General features: G+C 36.6%; 1 protein-coding gene across 1 annotated transcript in view; it reads left to right on the top strand.

Annotated features, from left to right (window-relative positions):
* The window catches only part of EIF3H (eukaryotic translation initiation factor 3 subunit H), a 521,148-nt gene that overhangs the window by 253,416 nt on the left and 246,979 nt on the right, over window positions 1–20,753 (top strand). The window lies entirely within an intron of this gene.

The raw sequence follows: 20,753 nt of genomic DNA, 5'->3' as shown, positions 1-20,753 counted from the left end.
GTATAAAACCTGTTATTAAGTCAATTTATCCTCCTTGGAGTTTGAATTTGGTTCTGGGGGCTCTTCAAGCTCCTCCGTTTGAACCTATTCATTCATTGGACATTAAATTACTTTCTTGGAAAGTTTTGTTCCTTTTGGCCATCTCTTCTGCCAGAAGAGTTTCTGAATTATCTGCTCTTTCTTGTGAGTCTCCTTTTCTGATTTTTCACCAGGATAAGGCGGTGTTGCGAACTTCTTTTAAATTGTTACCTAAGGTTGTGAATTCTAACAACATTAGTAGAGAAATTGTGGTTCCTTCATTATGTCCTAATCCTAAGAATTCTAAGGAGAAATCATTGCCTTCTTTGGATGTAGTTAGAGCTTTGAAATATTATGTTGAAGCTACTAAGAATTTCCGAAAGACTTCTAGTCTATTTGTTATCTTTTACGGTTCTAGGAAAGGTCAGAAGGCTTCTGCCATTTCTTTGGCATCTTGGTTGAAATCTTTAATTCATCATGCTTATGTCGAGTTGGGTAAAACTCCGCCTCAAAGGATTACAGCTCATTCTACTAGGTCAGTTTCTACTTCCTGGGCGTTTAGGAATGAAGCTTTGCTTGATCAGATTTGCAAAGCAGCAACTTGGTCTTCTTTGCATGCTTTTACTAAATTCTACCATTTTGATGTGTTTTCTTCTTCTGAAGCTGTTTTTGGTAGAAAAGTACTTCAGGCAGCTGTTTCAGTTTGATTCTTCTGCTTATATTTTCAGTTTTTTTCTTTAAGATTTAAACTTTATTTTTGGGTGTGGATTTTTTTCAGCGGAATTGGCTGTCTTTATTTTATCCCTCCCTCTCTAGTGACTCTTGCGTGGAAGATCCACATCTTGGGTAGTCATTATCCCATACGTCACTAGCTCATGGACTCTTGCTAATTACATGAAAGAAAACATAATTTATGTAAGAACTTACCTGATAAATTAATTTCTTTCATATTAGCAAGAGTCCATGAGGCCCACCCTTTTTTGTGGTGGTTATGATTTTTTTGTATAAAGCACAATTATTCCAATTCCTTATTTTTATGCTTCACACTTTTTTCTTATCACCCCACTTCTTGGCTATTCGTTAAACTGATTTGTGGGTGTGGTGAGGGGTGTATTTATAGGCATTTTGAGGTTTGGGAAACTTTGCCCCTCCTGGTAGGAATGTATATCCCATACGTCACTAGCTCATGGACTCTTGCTAATTACATGAAAGAAAACATAATTTATGTAAGAACTTACCTGATAAATTCATTTATTTCATATTAGCAAGAGTCCATGAGGCCCACCCTTTTTTGTGGTGGTTATGATTTTTTTGTATAAAGCACAATTATTCCAATTCCTTATTTTTATGCTTCACACTTTTTTCTTATCACCCCACTTCTTGGCTATTCGTTAAACTGATTTGTGGGTGTGGTGAGGGGTGTATTTATAGGCATTTTGAGGTTTGGGAAACTTTGCCCCTCCTGGTAGGAATGTATATCCCATACGTCACTAGCTCATGGACTCTTGCTAATATGAAAGAAATGAATTTATCAGGTAAGTTCTTACATAAATTATGTTTTTATTTTTAAAAAAACAACATGGTTTTGTGTTACTTACATGATAAATTAGGTGGCAGATATATATGGCGTGATCAGGCTTGTGAGGTTTTGTACTTCAGAACTTTTCTGATTTAAATTTCTGATTTAAATTATACAAAAGGTTGGGAAAATAAAGTGAATTACAGAGTAGTTTTGTTTTTAAACTTTGAACTTTTTTATATTCTAATCCCAGTGTCTTGAGTTCTTTTTATGATTCTAATTTTTGTTTGTAAGGAGCACAGTCAATCATCTTGCATGTAGGGAAACAGGATGATACGGGAAATTATCATATTTTTTTCTATATTTATCTTGTATGGAAACAGACTGACCTTTTAATCTCATCAACCAAAAATGCATTTCTCACTTGAGAGAAGAAAAAACTAGTATTTTGGGACTAAACCGGTAAAGCTTGCAGTATGTAAAAACGCAATATTAAAAGGAAAGAAAATCTACCTAGAGGTTTTGCTTATGAGGTGTGTATATGTATGTATCAGGGTGGGTAAAAAAAAATAATCATTTTTTAAAATAAATGATTAAATTATGATGAGTAATGTACATACAAATTTCACATTTTTGGTGAGGAATTTTATGATTTTTTATGCATCTTAAAGGGACACTCAATCAAAATTAAACTTTCATTTTTCAGACAGATCATGTCATTTAAAACAACTTTCCAATTTACTTCCATTAACAAAATGTGCACAGTCTTTTTATATTCAAACGTTTTGAGTCACCAGCTCCTACTGAGCATGTGCAAGAATAAGTGTGTATGCATTTGTGAATGGCTGTTGGCTGTCACATGGTACGTGTATGCATTTGTGATTAGCTGATGGCTGTCACATGGTACAGGGGGAGTGGAAAAAGACATAACTTTTAAAATTGTCAAAATTTACTACTCATTTGAAGTTCAGACTAAGTGCTATTGCATTGTCTTATCTTGCATTAGTTGATTATGCAAATCTACTGTGTTGACTGGTCCTTTAACAATACAATTGTTTTCCTGCGTATTTTTGAGTCAATAGTTTAAGTTAGCAGACTTTGCCTTTGTCAATCTAGGGAGACTAAATTAACAGAAACAATTACTTTACAACAAATGCAAGTTAAAAAAAAAAAAAAAATGTTGGATGCATATTGCAATGTTTAATTTTGAATAATTGATGTGGGATTTAAATTTTGAGTTTAAAGGGACAGCAAAGTAAACAAGGTTTCCATTGAAAATTCAGTAGCTCTTCTATCAAATGTGCTTCATTCTTTTGATATCCTTTGTTGAAGAGTAAACCTAGGTAGGTTTATAGCAATGTTAAACTTTGTTGCTGGTGCATGCAGATGGGTCAAGCATTCTATGCCAGCAGTGTTTGCAACAATGTATAACATTGGTGCAAAGACCTTAATACACGAGCACACTACTGAGCTCCTACGTGGTTTGCTTTTCTGCAAAGGATACTAAAAGAACAAAGCAAACGTGTTAATAGTTGAAATTTGAAACTTTTTTTTCTTGGCAGACCTTTTCTATTAAGATTACAGGACCCCTTGTTCCATCACTGTAGTTTCACTAGAACATAATTCCCTTTTGCATATCATTGATATCCTGCAGTGTATAATGTCTCGCTGAAACCACAGTAGTTCTCACTAGCCTACATCATTTCTGCTGCCTCAAGCATAACTTTAAAATAGCAATTTTCAAATGCGCAAGTAATAGACTGGTAAATAGAACAATGCACAGTCTCATGTCATTAAATATGGCCAAAAATCCTTTTTTTTACCTTAAGTCAGCAGTGAATATTCAGATGAATTAATGTTGCTTTTTAACACAATCATACACCGCACATAACTCACCCCAGCTACAGTACAAGAGGACTGTGCTTACAGAACATGAAGTCCGTTACTACTTAAAGAAATGGCTTCCCCAGATATGGTCTGTGAGCTCTCCGTGTCTAAAAAAGATAACAAAGCAGTGCAAACTTCGCAAGCAGATGTGCGCCTGGAGCTTCTTGCATTTTCCACCAGATGTTTCATTAGATTATCTTTTTTGGTTTATATTTCAAAGCTCCATATAAACAGATTATGTTGTTTAGCAGTGCAGAATGAAATAGATCTGTATGCATCTGGTAAGGCATCTTTACAATAGTTATATAGTATATAATATAGGCCACAATGCAGCATTATTATTTGTATTACTATTACAGGTTTACAGAGAAATGATACTGAATGGGACCCAGTATGATTTGAGAAGTATATTAGCGTGAATTGTGATTTAAGCCAGAGTAAAGTCAAAATGTAACATTTCTAGAGCACACAATTTTAAACAACGTTCCAATTTACCTTGATTATCAAATGTGCTTTATTCTCTTTGTATCCTTAGTTGAAAGAGCAGCAATACACTACTTGGAGATAGCTGAACACATCAGAGCAGCTAATAAGAGGCATATATGTGCAGCCACCATTTGGCTTATCTTGCACTGCTGCTTCTGTGCCTACCGAGGTATGCTCTTCAACAAGGGCTACCAACAAGTGCTCTTCAACAAGGGCTACCAAGAGTACAAAGCAAGTTTGATAATAGTAAATTGGAAATATATTTAAAATTGCATTCTCTGTCTAAATTGTAAAAGCTGACCCACCCCCCCCCCCCCATTCTTTTTAAAATATCCATTACACACAAAGGAGCAAGCAGGAGTGTGTAGACTTCAGTCTACATCTGATACATTGGGGCTTGGTTAGGAGTCTAACAGTTTTATTAAAAAATAAGCAGAACTATACATTGTTCGACTATATAAAGGGAAAATACAAAACATTTATGCAAAGAAAAATCTAGTGTACAGTGTCCCTTTAAATGATGGTGGCAATCTGCTGTGCAACAGGAATGTCTCATCTTTTCACATAATCGGCCATATTGGAACTTTCACTTTCTGGACACGTAAACAGATATAAGAAATTATATTAATGGGAGCAAAATAACTTCTTTAATCTTGGGAACCAGTAGACAAAATTATTTGAAAATTCATAAAGAATATGGACTATATTTCTCCAACATTGGTGTGTCCGGTCCACAGCGTCATCTATAACTTGTGGGAATATTCTCTTCCCCAACAGGAAATGGCAAAGAGCACAGCAAAAGCTGTCCATATAGTCCCTCCTAGGCTCCGCCCACCCCAGTCATTCTCTTTGCCGCTGAACAAGCAGCATCTCCACGGAGATGGTGAAGAGTATGTGGTGTTTAGTTGTAGTTTTTTATTCTACTATCAAGAGTTTGTTATTTTAAAATAGTGCTGGTATGTACTATTTACTCTGAAACAGAAAAGGATGAAGAGTTCTGTTTGTGAGAGGAGTATGATTTTAGCAGCAGTAACTAAAATCGTTTTCTGTTCCCACACAGGACTGTTGAGATGAGATAACTTCAGTTGGGGGGAACAGTTGGCAGACTTTTCTGCTTAAGGTATTTTTGCCATATTTCTAACAAGACTGTGTAATGCTGGAAGGCTGTCATTTTCCCCTCATGGGGACCGGTAAGCCATTTTCTTAGTCTCAAACAGAATAAAGGGCTTAATATGGGCTATAAAACTGGTAGACACTTTTATGGGCTAGATCGATTGCTTTATTTGGGCATTTTATACAGTTTGATGTTGAAATTCACACTTTATATCTTTGGGGAACGTTTTTTTTACACCTTCCCAGTCAGGAAGGGCCTTCTCTGTAGTAGGCAGAGCCTCATTTTCGCGCCATTACTGCGCAGTTACTTTTGAGAGCAGTACATGCAGCTGCATGTGTGTGGGTCTGGAAGTAGTTGAAAAGGTTCCTAGAAGGCTTCATTTGGTATCGTATACCCCCCTGGGTTTGGTAAAGTCGCAGCAAAGGCTGGAGCTGGGACTGTAGAGGGGTTAAAACTGTAAAAGGTCTGAAATTTGGGGTGCAATGCTTTGAATGCTTTAAGACACTGTGGTGAAAATTTGGTTACAATTGAACAATTCCTTCATAGTTTTTCACATATTCAGTAAAAAAGTGTGCCCTGTTTAAAATTTAAAGAGACAGTAACGGTTGTGCCTTCTTTGTGTCCGAATCCAGTTTCAAAGAAGGAACGTTTGTTACATAATTTAGATGTAGTACGTGCTTTAAAGTTCTATTTAGAAGCAACAAAGGATTTCAGACAAACGTCTTCTCTGTTTGTCGTTTATTCTGGCAAGAGGAGAGGTCAAAAAGCTACTGCTACCTCTCTTTCCTTTTGGCTGAAAAACATCATCTGATTGGCTTACGAGACTGCCGGACGGCAGCCTCCTGAACGAATCACAGCTCACTCTACTAGGGCTGTGGCTTCCACTTGGGCCTTCAAGAACGAGGCTTCTGTTGATCAGATATGTAAGGCAGCGACTTGGTCTTCTCTGCACACTTTTGCCAAATTCTACAAATTTGATACTTTTGCTTCTTCAGAGGCTGTTTTTGGGAGAAAGGTTTTGCAAGCCGTGGTGCCTTCTGTTTAGGTAACCTGATTGGCTCCCTCCCTTCATCCGTGTCCTAAAGCTTTGGTATTGGTTCCCACAAGTTATGGATGACGCCGTGGACCGGACACACCAATGTTGGAGAAAACAGAATTTATGCTTACCTGATAAATTACTTTCTCCAACGGTGTGTCCGGTCCACGGCCCGCCCTGGTTTTTTTAATCAGGTTTGATAAATTTCTTTCTTTAACTACAGTCACCACGGCACCCTATGGTTTCTCCTTTTTTTCTCCTGTCCGTCGGTCGAATGACTGGGGTGGGCGGAGCCTAGGAGGGACTATATGGACAGCTTTTGCTGTGCTCTTAGCCATTTCCTATTGGGGAAGAGAATATTCCCACAAGTTATGGATGATGCCGTGGACCGGACACACCGTTGGAGAAAGGAATTTATCAGGTAAGCATAAATTCTGTTTTTCCTAAGCTGATCATTGATTTATGTTCTTGCCTTTGGCTCCTGCCAGTCCAACCAATAGCTTATTAATATCCACCGATGCCACATAACATAACTCATACTCCTTTTCCTACATTTGTGTGAAACATATGACTGGACCTTTATGAGTAACCAATGCCTGCGTTTTCATTAAAATCAATGTGTGTCTTTAGTTTATAAACTACTAATACATTGATTTTGCTTTATTGAGCTAATTTATCATGATTGAAACTGTATTTGTTCTTATTGCAAACACAGAAACATCTATCTTTTTATCTTGTAGAAATAAAAAAGTATTTTTTGCTTCTGCATATTTTTTGTTTTGTTCTGGGAGCACCGCTTATTCTACAGAAATATATTATCTTAAACATCTATGTCTTGTGACAGGTTAACAAGTGCGCTTTCTACAGAATCCTCACAAAATGTCGACATGTCATTATTCATTGTCAACTCAGCCTTCGTCTGCTAAGCAACAAGAAATAATTTCTGCCTGTTTTCTTTTTTGTCTGGGTTGACTGCGTACATATGGCAGTTATTCTTTCTGCAGGGGAAGGGTTCTTTCCTCTGTCATCCCAGTACAGCTGTTTTAGTTTTTTGTTTTTTTTTCATGTCTGAGAGAACTGAAATTATTGGAAGGAAATTCACACAAGGGATGATGTGATCACTTCATTTGATGGACAGCTTTACAGGTGGTGATTTACTGCTCTTGGTTATTACGTATTAACCTCTTTTGTTCTGCGCATATCGAACTTGTGTAGAAAACCCTTTATCCAAACTGCTTTGGACTGGAAAATGTTTGGCTTTTGGAGTATTTGCATCTTTAAAATGGGACAGTTTAGAAATGTGAGTGTTCATATGTCATTTAGGCAATATTTACATTTCATAATACATATTATACATGTAACCTAAAGGTAGTTTGATATAATTTTGAACACTCCCTCAGAAAGATAGTGCAGCACTGTAATCAGAAACGTAATAGTTTTAAATAAATACACTTTTTGCATTTTAGAACAGAAAAACCAAACCAAAAACACAGGCAGAAAAGATTGTGACTTCCAGGCGAGAAAAATATACATTTTTGGTAATTTTATTTCTTTTAAGCTTTGGATTTTGTAATTCTGTTTGAGAAATTGTTTGGCCATTGTAGCCATTTTGAATCATTAGCATATCCAGGATACAGATTTAAAGTGATGGTAAATCCAAACACTAGGATTTACCATCACTAAAAAGAAACATTTGTTTGTCATCATTTACTAAAAAAACGCTGTTAAACTCACCCTATCTGTGTGGCAAGTATATTGCTAACTCTGCGCCTCCAGCTGCCCACGGCTCTTCTCCAATGAGGCAACATTTCTACCTCTAGCTGTGCTAGGATGCCAGTTGACACATACAGCTATTGGTTTAGAGGTGGAAGCGTCACCTCCTTTAAAGAACAGTGCTGGGACGTGGGTGGCCAAAGGCGCTGAGTTAGCGATATACTTGCCGCACAGGGTAAGTTTAACAGCTTTTTTTTTTTTGTAGTGATGACAAACGGTTTAAGTAATGGTAATTACTAGCGTTTTTTTATACGCTTGGATTTACCATCACTTAAATTTTTCATAGTTATCTCCACACTATCCCTTAAAGGGCATACAACTGTTAAAAGCAAATGCTATATTGCACTACTAGTGAGCCAATGACGAGGCATATGTCTACAACCACCAGCTAGCTCCCAGTTGTGCTTTGTCAACCTAGGTGTGCTTTTCATAAAAAGGTACCAACAGAACAAAGTAAATTGAAATGTGTCTTAAAATAAAACCATTACATTTTTAATTGACTTTGATCTTTCAAGCTGTTAAAGGGACATGCTTTACACAAATGACATGCTCTAGTTTTTCCTTAATCTAAAACTTCTTCTCCAGTAAAGAAAATAATAATTTTCTATTTGCACTCATTCCATTTTAATAGTGCCAAATTAAGCATTAAGTAGCATTTTCAGAAACATTGTTTCTGGGTTCCTTTATGTATGTTCTTATTTTTCAGGCAATCAGAATTTGAGATGGTTGTGTCCATTTAGAGCCACATCCTTATAGACAAAAATGATATGCCTTAAACCAATATAGTGTATTTTTGTCATTAACCCCTTCATGCTGGTACAATAGTGTTAACAGTAAACACTATTAGTAAAATTTAATCATGCGGTTGTCAATGCGAACGCATGATTTCAAGGCCGTGATCGGGTCATTAGGTAACTGCCTTCGCTGCTAGTCACATCCCCCAGGCCTATTCTTGATGTTGTCAAACGGCTAAGCCGCAATATGCTTTATAAGGTAGGACGTTCCATGCCGTCCTAACAGCTTGAAAGGGTGAATGACCGAAACAAACTTTGTTTAACCACACAAAGCAATTAAAGACATTATGTGAAGACCTACATGTAAGCTGTAAGCACTGCAGTTGCCTAAGTTCACCTCAACATCTGTGTTCTGCTCAGGTATAACAAAATAAGAGTGTAATGTTTGCATCAGAATGTTCCTTTAAAATAAAACAAAGTAGATCTATGTTAAATCTTAGGATGCATTCATAAAGGTACAGTAAAGCTATACATATTAGGAGCCTCTGAATCCAGCGTACTAGTTGTCCCCGTGGTATGACATCACTGGCCTTTGGGGTGCTGTTGGAACGAAGCTCAGCTGCTTTAAGTTCCTCTGCTTTTTGGAAGCAGTGACAATGTCAAGGGGATAGGATAATTTCTTTTGTATTTTTTATTAAAAGCAGCATTGTTTCAACCACAGCTAGAAATTATTTTGGAACTGTTCATAGTTACAGCTGCATAGTGATGTTGACAATTGTCGTTTTTTTATTATTATACATAAAAGGTTTTCTAGTGATATGGAGAAGCTGGGCAGATAGTTTTGATGAATCTACTGAATCAATATATTGTATTCTGTCCTAGAAAGAAAACACTTAAAATGTTTTTGTTTTTCAACGTTGTTCACCTTCAACTCCATACAATCAATGTTGGAACAGTTACAAAATAAATAAATAAAAAGTTCTCTACTATCCAGCCATTTATGGAAAGGGACCATAAATTGTTTGCAAAACTCATTATTTGCAAGTGATCCTTCAAACATAGGAACAAGTAATAGTTGTAAGGTCTTGTCAATATGGAGGGTTATCCAGCAATCTGGATCCAGCTTAGCAATGACAACAAAGTTGTGCTGGGGGAACAGCACCCTCTGAATCAACTTGCCTTTAATTGATTTTTTAATCATGTAGCCATACCCTGCATAAAGTCAATCGCCAAGATTCCCTCTGTAGCCTAATACACAAATGCAGTGTTCTCCACATTATAAAGTATTCTGTTTTAATACTTTGCAATTTTATAACATATTTTGTTATTTATACATTTTACTTAAATGGCCATGATACCCAACTTTTGAAACACTTGAAAGTGATGCAGCATAGCTGTAAAAAGCTGACTAGAAAATATCACCTGAACATCTCTATGTAAAAAAGAAAGATATTTTACCTCAAAATGTCCTAAGTATTCAAACCCTATTGCAAAGGACTTTAAGCAACAAATCAGTATGTCTGTCCCGGGACAGCCAAGGGAGGGAGCTTTGTGCACACTCATTTTATTTCCCTATTTAGTTTAAGGAAGTTTACTATGAAATCTCATGAGATCACAGTAAAACAGTTCATGACCTCAGCACTGCTGATGCTGATTGGCTGCTGTTCATTTCTTATTTATTTTTTTTACCTGCAGATAAGCAGCAGCTGAAGTATAACTTTTTACACATAACTTACTCTGCTGAGCTGAGAAAATTGTGAGGTAAAAATCTTCCTTTTTTACATAGCGAAGCTCATGTACAAATACTGCATCAGTTTCAAGTTATTTAGCATATGAGTATTATGTCCCTTTAAGCAATCCAAAGCCCAAATGTATTGCATAATTTAACATAAATTAATGATAATTTGTGTGACGAACATTGTAAAAATTCAGTATTACCGAACTTTAGCTTAATGTTGTCTTAAATTTTAGCTCTGTGGTCAGTAAAATCAGCTGGTTGGTGTGACCATTAAATAGGTCTGGTGGAGAACACTGCAAATGCCATATCCTTGCCACCACTTGTTTTGAAATGAAATATTCAGAAGGCTGGAGAGCCATGGTGCTTTGACAGCATGGCTTTTGCTTTTGTCTCTGAATAGAAGTGGTGTATCTGTGGATTTCTTTGAATTATTTTCAGAAGTTCTTCTGTTACCGAAAGGATCTGTGCCAGATTCCAATCAGCAGCGCTAGTTAAATAGATCAGTTGTGCGACTAGCGCTGCTGATTTGGATCAATGGCAGTTTCCACTCTGCACCAGCATTGCACTGCAGGGTCACTAATCTTAAAATTACATGCTCTAAGCATTTAGAGCATGTCCTGTTTCAACTATTATAAGTCCTTTAAAACGCTTAGAACTTGTCATTTTCACACTCATAACAATATAGAAAATATACTTTCTTTGCAGTAATATAAGCCCAGAGCTTCCAAATGAGTATTTACTGATCTACCCTCATAAACAGGGCTTTTATTGCATGTTGTTCACTCCAGAACTGCTATGAAGATGCTTAGAAAGAACAGCTCCTAATGTGTATACTTATTATGCTGCTAGTATTACAATCTCTTATTTGCCAGTGGTCTCTGGTGTATAGAAGTTATTTGTTGCTTCTGGAGGTTATAGATCTAAAGGAAAGTACAGCAGGTTATACATTCAATAGCATAAATTACTAGTTTGCAACACAACCTTTAAGACATTTTATTCTTTTTTTAATATTTGTATTGTAATTTTGTAGCTATGATAATTTTCCAAATGTATTAGAAGTTGTCTAACCTATTTTTTATTCTGTAGTGTTTCTTTCATAAGGTGGTTAGAGTCTACAAGCCATTACTCCTGGGAATTCAATTCCTGGCCACCAGGAAGAGGCAAAGATACCCAAAACTTCACTAGCTTTTAATCCTTCTCACCTCTCTGTAATGCTAGTCTATTCTTTGCTCCTCCAAGAGTAGGTGAAGATTTGAGGTTCTGAAGGTTGAAAATGGGGACATTGGATCTCGTGGTGCCCTTTGAAGAGAGGGGCATAGTAGAGTGCTGTGTAATGTAATTCTCCTGCAGGAGTTGTGAACACAAGCCTGCTACTGTTGTCACCAGGACTGGTCCTTTAGCCTCTTGCTGTTTGACCATGTAGTTGTATTCCCTCAGTGATTCCTCTGGTGCTTAATACAGTACAGGATGGGCTGTCTACTGTACAAGCATTTCCAGCTGGGTAAGCAAAGTCGAGTGTGTGTTCAACAATCTAAGTGCCTCGCACAGCCCGCAGGCTGTCAGTAGAAACAGTACATTTGTAATGTGTATATCGTAGCCTGAGGACACTATCGGGTACACGGAAGTGGAGTGGTGAGGGCACACAGTATGGTGCAGTCTTTTGTGCAGATCTACTTGCGGGGAAAGCTTGGATGCTATACTTAGTTAATTTGGCTCATATTTAACCCTTTATTATTTTGACAAAATTCCTTTATGATATTGCCTTTATTTGCAACCCTCTTTCAATTTAATGTCAGCGATATTTAGCGCTCTTCTTACTTGTGAAGAGCTTTTACCTGCTGATCCCTTCTTAGCGCAGCCATTACTATTCTGTTTCTAACGGTGTCGGCTGTAACACACTTCTCTATCTCTTTCTTGCAGTGTGGGAAACTATGCTCTGGCCCAGTGATTGTTAATGTGCTCTCCACTTCTTACGGCCAGATGCCATTCTTTTGACTCTGGCACGCTGGTTAGGCTTGAGTTGTGAGTGTTCTCAGGAGGGGGCAAGAGGCTCTACAACAGAAGTTTGGGGTTACTTTGATGTAGCGCTGCGGTTAGCTTGTTGCGCTGGCAAGATTTAGGAATTTTTTTCTGTATAATTTTTGGAGCTTTTTTGTTTAGCAACCAAGCTTGTTATAGATGCACTTTGGTCTTTTACTTTTATTTTGGAATATTTTGTGACAGATAGGTCCTACATTCTTAATGGCTTGTAAATAGGTGCCTGCCTTAATTTTTGTCCAACCCTTTTACTTATGGACTCCACACCTTGTGTATTAGTTCTCATGAGTAATGGCTTGTGGACTCTCACCACCTTATGAAAGAAAACAAAATGTATGCTTACCTGATAAATTCATTTACTTCATGGTGGTGAGAGACCATGAGTCCTGCCCTCTTATATTTCAGTATGCACCTCATTTACCCTGCTTTGTCCGTTCCTACTTCTCTGGTTTCTCCTGTTTCTCTGCTATATGTTAGAGAGGTGAGAGAGATTACAAGCGTGTGAATTTTTGGGTATCTTTGCCGCCTCCTGGTGGCCAGGAATTGAATTCCTAGGAGTCATGAGTCGTGGACTCTTACCACTATGAAAGAAATTAATTTATCAGAGAAGCATAAATTGTATTTACATTTTTGCTGAGTAGAAATATGTGCTCTCTTCACTGTGCTCACAATCCTGACAACTGACCCAAAATGTGTTCTTTAGAGTAAATTGCAGTGCTGCTATTCAGTAGCAATGAGGCCTTCAGATTTATTGCTTAGGAACTGTGAACTGTAGCCTTTGCCAGCAAATATTTCTATGGGGGGTCCTTACTGCCATGATGAGATTTTAGCAGGTGCATTGAGCGCTGTATGCAGCAGCCATTTTTGTGTTCACTGAAGCAATCACTCCAGATGCTTCACTTATTGGGATGAAGCACATTACATTAAGCAGAATGCGGTGATATTTAAATATTTTCCAGCCTGACTTGTACATTGCATGGATAGGTATATATTCTGTCCTATTGTCTTTTTTTCTACAGTTACAATGTGGTGCACTAGTAAAAATATAAAGAGAATAAATTCTGATGGATTTTATCACAAGGTAAAACACATGGTGCTTCTGTGGTTGCAAATCACATCAAATTTTAATTCTTAAAACAGGATGTTTAAATGGGGAGTTGGTACCTTTTTTAAAGGGACAGTTAGGTACACAATTTGAGATAGTTTCTGGCAGGAACAACCATGATTTTCTAGGATAAATTACATCAAATGCAAAAAAAATAAATAATGCATGTATACTGCATGTTGTGTTTTTTTGTATTTATTTAAAAAAGAACAAAAATAACATTTTACAGGTGATCATATTTTGTGTATGTCCCTTTAAACCAAGAATGGAGATTAGTCTTGGATACAGTCTGCCATAAATGTATCAGCCCTATCATCCTCACCCTTTTTTCTTTAATTCCCCTCTATAGCCATGTAGCCACACATACAATTGTCCTGTCAAAGTTTTGTAAAGACTATTAAAAACACTGAATTAAAAATCGGCTACTTAAAAAAGGAATGCCACCGAAATATTGTTTGAAATCTGCTGTTAATCTTATGATAAACCATAGCTTACTCTTCAGCTGTAGTCTTGTGAATATTCCTTTCCTTTGCAAAGTACATTTGTTTTTTTGTGTTTATTGTTTTTGGATAAAATTTAAGAAATAGCGATGAGACTTAAAATGCGTCTTTAAGAACAGGACATGATCTTTGAATACATTTTGATGATGTGCTTTTCTGTCCAGTAAGCCCAAAAGGCAGAGAGCTTTGCAAGTTAGAACCGCTGTTCATTGTTTGTTACCACCTAATCATCTGCAGACGCTGTAACTGTAAAGATAATGTCACAGTGCATACAAATGCTTTACATTTGTCTACATGTAACAATATACAAATACACATTTCTGGCTCATGCTAATGTGTGGCTGACTCTTTTCTTGCTGGTCCATACCTTTTTATATAAATGTCAACCCCTGTCTATGTATGCAAACCGTCAAATGCAATCCTGCAATGCTTTTACTTTATCTGGTCCTAAAATTATGCCCCTCTGTTTTCAGTCTTTTATTTTTTTCTTTCATGTTTCAATTACAATTTAGTTGAATAAAGGAGCATTGCTGTGCATGTGTAGTTGCTTAAAGGGACAGTCTACACCAGAATTTTTATTGTTTTAAAAGATAGATAATCCCTTTATTACCCATTCCCCAGTTTTGCATAACCAACACAGTTATAATAATATACTTTTAACCTCTGTGATTATCTTGTATCTAAGTCTCTGCAAACTGCCCCTTTTTCAGTTCTTTTGACAGACTTGCAGTCTAGCCAATCGATGCCTGCTCCCAGATAACTTCTCGTGCACAAGCACAGTGTTATCTATATGAAATACGTGAACTAACACCCTCTAGTGGTGAAATCTGTTAAAATGCAATCTGAAAGAGGTGGGCTTCAAGGTCTAAGAAATTAGCATATGAACCTCCTAGGTTAAGCTTTCAACTAAGAATACCAAGAGAACAAAGCAAAATTGGTGATAAAAGTAAATTGGAAAATTGTTTAAAATGACATGCTCTGTCTGAATCATGAAAGTTTATTTTGGCCTAGACTGTCCCTTTAATGCCAAAGAAGATATGGTAGTAAAGCCACATATGAACACCGCTTCTTTATAATAGGGCGCAACAAGTGAAAGTGGTGGCGCTGTTGTGGCTTATTTGTAGAACATAGTGCTCATGTGCAACTTCACCAATATACAGCTAATGCAGGAGCATGTCTTGATTCAAAAGTAAACTGGTCAAAGAAAAGATGCTTTGTTGTGACTTATTGTAGCACATTGGCAGCATACAGCTATCCAAGTCAAGGAACATGTCTCAATTCAAGGAAAGGAGGGAGATCCAGTCTTTGGTCAGCTTTGTGCAGGAAAATGAAAAATGGACAAGATGTTCTTGACAAAACCTACATACAACATTCAGCAAAAAGTTTTCTGGTAACTGTAATATCTCAGGTCTGCATGAAATAAATTGCTAATGACTTTTGAGTAAATCTTTTCATTAAACGTCTTCTTTCATTTAAGTACAAAAAAGGGAAAATCAGGCTGGAGTTGTGCGCTAACCACAAATTTTACCACAAAGCGCCCTTTGTCCATCTACAGTATGCCTCCCTTAATCTCAATACTGCACTGAAACCATAATCAAGTGCACTTAGGCTCAATAGGGTACAATTTTTAATAAATATCTGACAGTAATATTTCATTCTTTATCAAAAATATTAATTTAAAATTTACTCACACCACAAGGCTTTGCAGGATTATCCAGCAGCTAAGTGGGACTGAAAGTGTGCGGACCAAGTTTTGGGACCAGTAGGTGGAGTCAAGTCAAGCAATGGACACATTTAGCTGTGCTGTGGTTAGGGGTGTGTCATGACGAGCATTCTCTGCTTTTACAAAGTATACTATAGAGAGATTGCGAGATGGACAATGGGTCAGTTTACAGCCTAGGACCAGTGTTCCCTCTAAGACCAGTTTTGTGAGCGACCCAGTCTGTATTGTGTAGTGTTTGCTAATTGCTCTAATTAACTGTTTCACTGCTGGGCCGCTCACAAAACTGATCTTAGAGGGAACACTGCCTAGGACTGTCTGATTGTAGAACGTATTGATGTTTTGAAATTAAAAATATTACTATTGTTACTATTAATAATAATAAATACATATATTATGCGACTCCCAATTTTGCAAAAATAAATATGTGCCATAATATATACAATGGCCAACTTCACCTTAGGTGCCAATCAAACTAATAATCTTATTTTTATGAGGAAATAATGGTTTAATTATATAGACCTAAAATTACATTTTAGAAGATCTGGCTGCATGATTTTGTGTGTTGCTTGAACTTTTATTAACCCTTTCTGTAGGAGCCAACCATTGATGAGTGTTTTTGGAGTCAATAGATTAAATTCATGGCATGGTTTGTTTTTCAATTTTCTGTGCAATAGAGATTTTCACAAATTCCCCTTTCTCCTTGTTTTCAGTGGCTCTGCTCAGATGTATCCTAATGCCTCAAGCAGATGTGCCTCTTATCATTAAAAATGGATTAACCTTACTGTTGATAACTTTGCGTGGGATTGTTTCAGTCTCATAAGTGTCTGTTAGCATTTTCTCAAGCAAAGCTGGAGGAAGAAAAAAAGTTTTACATTAAAGCTTTTTTTATTTGCATTTCTAAATATCTCATATATATGGAGCATGGCTGTGAGATAAGCATGGGCCGTGATAACTTGTAATTAATAACTTATAGTTATCATTAGATAAGTTCATATGTAGAATTATGGTTTCTTCTGCATATTGGTAAATCCTTCTCTACATAACAAATGATCTTAATGGCTGACCCCTTAGATATGAAATGTTGCACTAAATGTTTTTCACCTTATAAATGTAAGATCATGTTTGCTTAAAGGGATATTATACACTCATTTTTTCTTTGCATAAATGTTTTGTAGATGATCTATTTATATAGCCCATAAAGTTTTTTTTTAAAATAAATATATAGTTTTGCTTATTTTTAAATTACATTGCTCTGATTTTCAGACTCCTAACCAAGCCCCAAAGTTTTATGTGAATACCGTCAGCTACCTTCTCTAGCTTGCTCCTGTTTGTGTAAAGGGCCTTTTCATATGCAAAAGAAGGGGGAGTGTCTTATTTCCCACTTGCAGTGGGCTTTCCAGCTACCTTTTCAACAGAGCCAAACTGACAGCTTCTAAGTAAGTTTTTAAACAGTTTTATACTGGATTTTTATATCAGTATCTGTGCATCTTATTCTTTATAGTAGTGTCTATTACATGCAGTTATATGAAAATGAGTGTATACTGTCCCTTTAAAGGGACAGTGTAGTCAAAATTAAACTTTCATGATTCAAAAAGGGCATTGAATTTAAAACAACTTTCTAATTTATTTTTATCACAAATTACCTTTTTGTTTTCTTGTTATTCTTTGTTGAAAGCTAAACCTAGGTAATGTCTAAGCCTTTAAAGGCCACCTCTTATCTCAGTACATTTTGACAGTTTTTCACAGCTAGACAGCACTGGTTCATATGTGCCATATAGATAACATTGTGCAAACCCTGTGGCTAAAATGCCACGTTTGTTAAAAGAACTTAAATAAGGGGCAGTCTGTTATATTTATGATTCCTTGAATCTAAGATACTGCAGTGTTAGTTATGCAATACTGGGGAATGGGTAATAAAGGTATCCTTTTTTTTTTTTTTTTTTTTTAAACAATAATTCTGTAGTAGACTGTCCCTTTAAAACAGGATTTAAATTTCCCATGAACTGAGGAGTCATGGCTATTAGAATTGTATATCGGACTCCTTGCATTTATGATTAATCTACATAGAACTATGCAAACAACATAGTCTGGAGGAACCTACAGTTGTGTGTGTGACTGGCTCCTCTGAATTCTTGCTGGCTCCTAAATTTTAAAATAAGTTTGTTAGACTCCAAGACACGAGCTTGGGCGTATTAATGGACAGGCCAACGAGGCCGGTGCCTAGGTCGGCAAATGTTTTTGGGGCAGCACTTGTCCACTGCACTTGAATATCTGGCTGTTTTGAAAAAAAATAAAAATTGAACGGGTAGCTTACCACCGAGCGGTCAACCCACCTGAGTGAATGCAAGCCTTACTACTTAAAAAGATATTAAAGGGACAGTATACACTCATTTTCATATAACTGCATGTAATAGACACTACTATAAAGAATAAGATGCACAGATACTAATATAAAAATCCAGTATAAAATGGTTTAAAGACTTAGAAGCTATCAGTTTAGCTCTGTTGGAAAGCCCACTGTGAGTGGAAAATAAGACACTCCCTCCCCCTTCTTTTGCATATGAAAAGACCCTTTACACAAACAGGAGCAAGCTGGAGAAGGTATCTGACAGTATTCTCTTAAAACTTTGGGGCTTGCTTAGGAGTCTGAAAATCAGAGCAATGTTATTTAAAAATAAGCAAAACTATACATTTATTTTATATATAAAAAAAAAACAACTTTATGCGCTATATAAATAGATAATCTACAAAACATTTATGCAAAGAAAAAATGAGTGTATAATATCCCTTTAAAAAATAAATGTTACACACTGACCAAAAAAAACCCTGGAGGGGGGCAGCAGAATTTTTAGTGCCTAGGGCAGACCAAAACCTAAATGCACTGCAGGAACTTCTTCCTAATTTTTAAACAATTTGCATTGTTTAAAAACATTGTTTAAAAACAATTTGTTCAGCGTAAAACAGTATTTTATGCAGAATTGTTTCTTGTAAACTGTGTATATGTTTCGACCTCTTGTTCTACACAAAGCCATTAATTCTTTGCTGCATTACATTAGGTTATTTTAAAATGTATTATAGTTCTGTGTTGTAAAATGGATGTTCCTTTACTGATTTTTTTTTTTTTTTTATGCTTGCAAGGTGTATCACTGTCCACTTGTAAAACCGTGGAAGATCTGCTAAGCAGTCAGTGAGCAATAAGTCCTTAAAGGGACACTATACACCATTTTTCATATAACCATGTAATAAACGTTACTATAAAAATATGCACAGATACAGATCTAAAAATCCAGTATAAAATATTTTAGAAATAGCTCAATTACACAAACAGGAGCAAGCAGGAGTCTGAGGAATTTGTAGACTTGAGTCTACATCTGATACTTTGGGGCTTGGTTAGGAGTCTGAAAATCAGCACAATGTTATTAAAAAAAAAAAAAAGCAAAACTACACATTGTGTAAACCACTCCCAGATAAGCTATATAAATTAAATGCATAATCTACAAAACATTTTATAGCCCTTTAAGGCTTAGTTGCACTTCCTCTTAGATACAAAATAACCGTAATACGCTTCAACTAAATGAAAAGTAGAAATAGTCAATTTAGTACAGGTAGCATCAGAATTTCTCTAAAATGCAAGCTTACCATGTGAAACAAGGATGGAGACAGAAAAACTTCCATTTTTTAAAAAAAATGTTTAATGGTCCTTTTTAACCTTTTTTTGCCTCACATACAGAAATGTTTATATTAAAAGAATATGAGAATATGAGACATGGTTGTCATATGCACTTATCTAAGTGTGGCAACACATGGTCATAACCCACACAGTGTGTTAAGAGGTTAATAACTAGGATCAGCTCAACAGAGTAACTGGTCTGTGAGCATATACCATTCAGCATTTTTTTTTCTTCTTACATCTGTATGGTGAAAAACATAGCCAATCATTACTGTTAAATTCACACTTTGCTTTTCTGTGAGTACGCAATAATTTTCTATGATCTAGCAGATTACCCTATGATCTCAAAAGATTTCACTATATACAGTCGTATGCAAAAGTTTAGGCACCCCTGACAATTTCCATGATTTTCATTTATAAATAATTGGGTGTTTGGATCAGCAATTTTATTCTGATCTATCAAATAACTGAAAGACACAGTAATATTTCAGTAGTGAAATTAGGTTTATTGGATTAACAGAAAATGTGCAATATGCATGCAAACGAAATTAGACAGGTGCATAAATTTGGGCACCCCAACCGAAATATTGCATCAATATTTAGTAGAGCCTCCTTTAGCAGAAATAACAGCCTCTAGACACTTCCTATAGCCTGTAATGAGTGTCTGGATTCTGGATGAAGGTATTTTGGACCATTCCTCCTCGCAAAACATCTCCAGTTCAGTTAGGTTTGATGGTTGCCGAGCATGGACAGCCTGCTTCAAATCACCCCACATATTTTCAATAATATTCAGGTCTGAGGACTGTGATGGCCATTCCAGAACATTGTACTTGTTCCTCTGCATAAATGCCAGAGTAGATTTTGAGCAGTGTTTTGGGTCATTGTCTTGTTGAAATATCCAGCCCTGGCGTAACTTCAACTTTGTGACTCCTCAACATTATTCTCAAGTATCTGCTGATATTGATTGGAATCCATGTGACCCTCAACTTTAACAAGATTCCCAATACCGGCATTGGCCACAGAGCCCTACAGCATGATGGAACATCCACCAAATTTTACTGTGGGTAGCAAGTGTTTGTCTTGGAATGCTGTGCTTTTGCCGCCATGCATAACGCCCCTTGTTATGACCAAATAACTCATTCTTTGTTTCATAAGTCCACAGCACCTTCTTCCAAAAGGAAGCTGGTTTGTCCAAATGTGCGTTTGCATACCTCAAGCGTCTGTTTGTGGCATGTGTGCAGAAAAGGCTTCTTCCACATCACTCTCCCATACAGCTTCTCCTTGTGCAACGTGCGCTGAATTGTTTAACGATGCACAGTGACACCATCTGCAGCAAGATTATGTTGTAGGTCTTTGGAGGTGGTCTGTGGGCTGTTTTTGACCGTTCTCACCATCCTTTGCCTCTCTGATATT

The sequence above is a fragment of the Bombina bombina genome, chromosome 5 (genome assembly GCF_027579735.1).
Source record: "Bombina bombina isolate aBomBom1 chromosome 5, aBomBom1.pri, whole genome shotgun sequence".
Lineage (NCBI taxonomy): Eukaryota > Metazoa > Chordata > Amphibia > Anura > Bombinatoridae > Bombina > Bombina bombina.
This window is presented reverse-complemented; position numbering and strand designations above follow the sequence as displayed.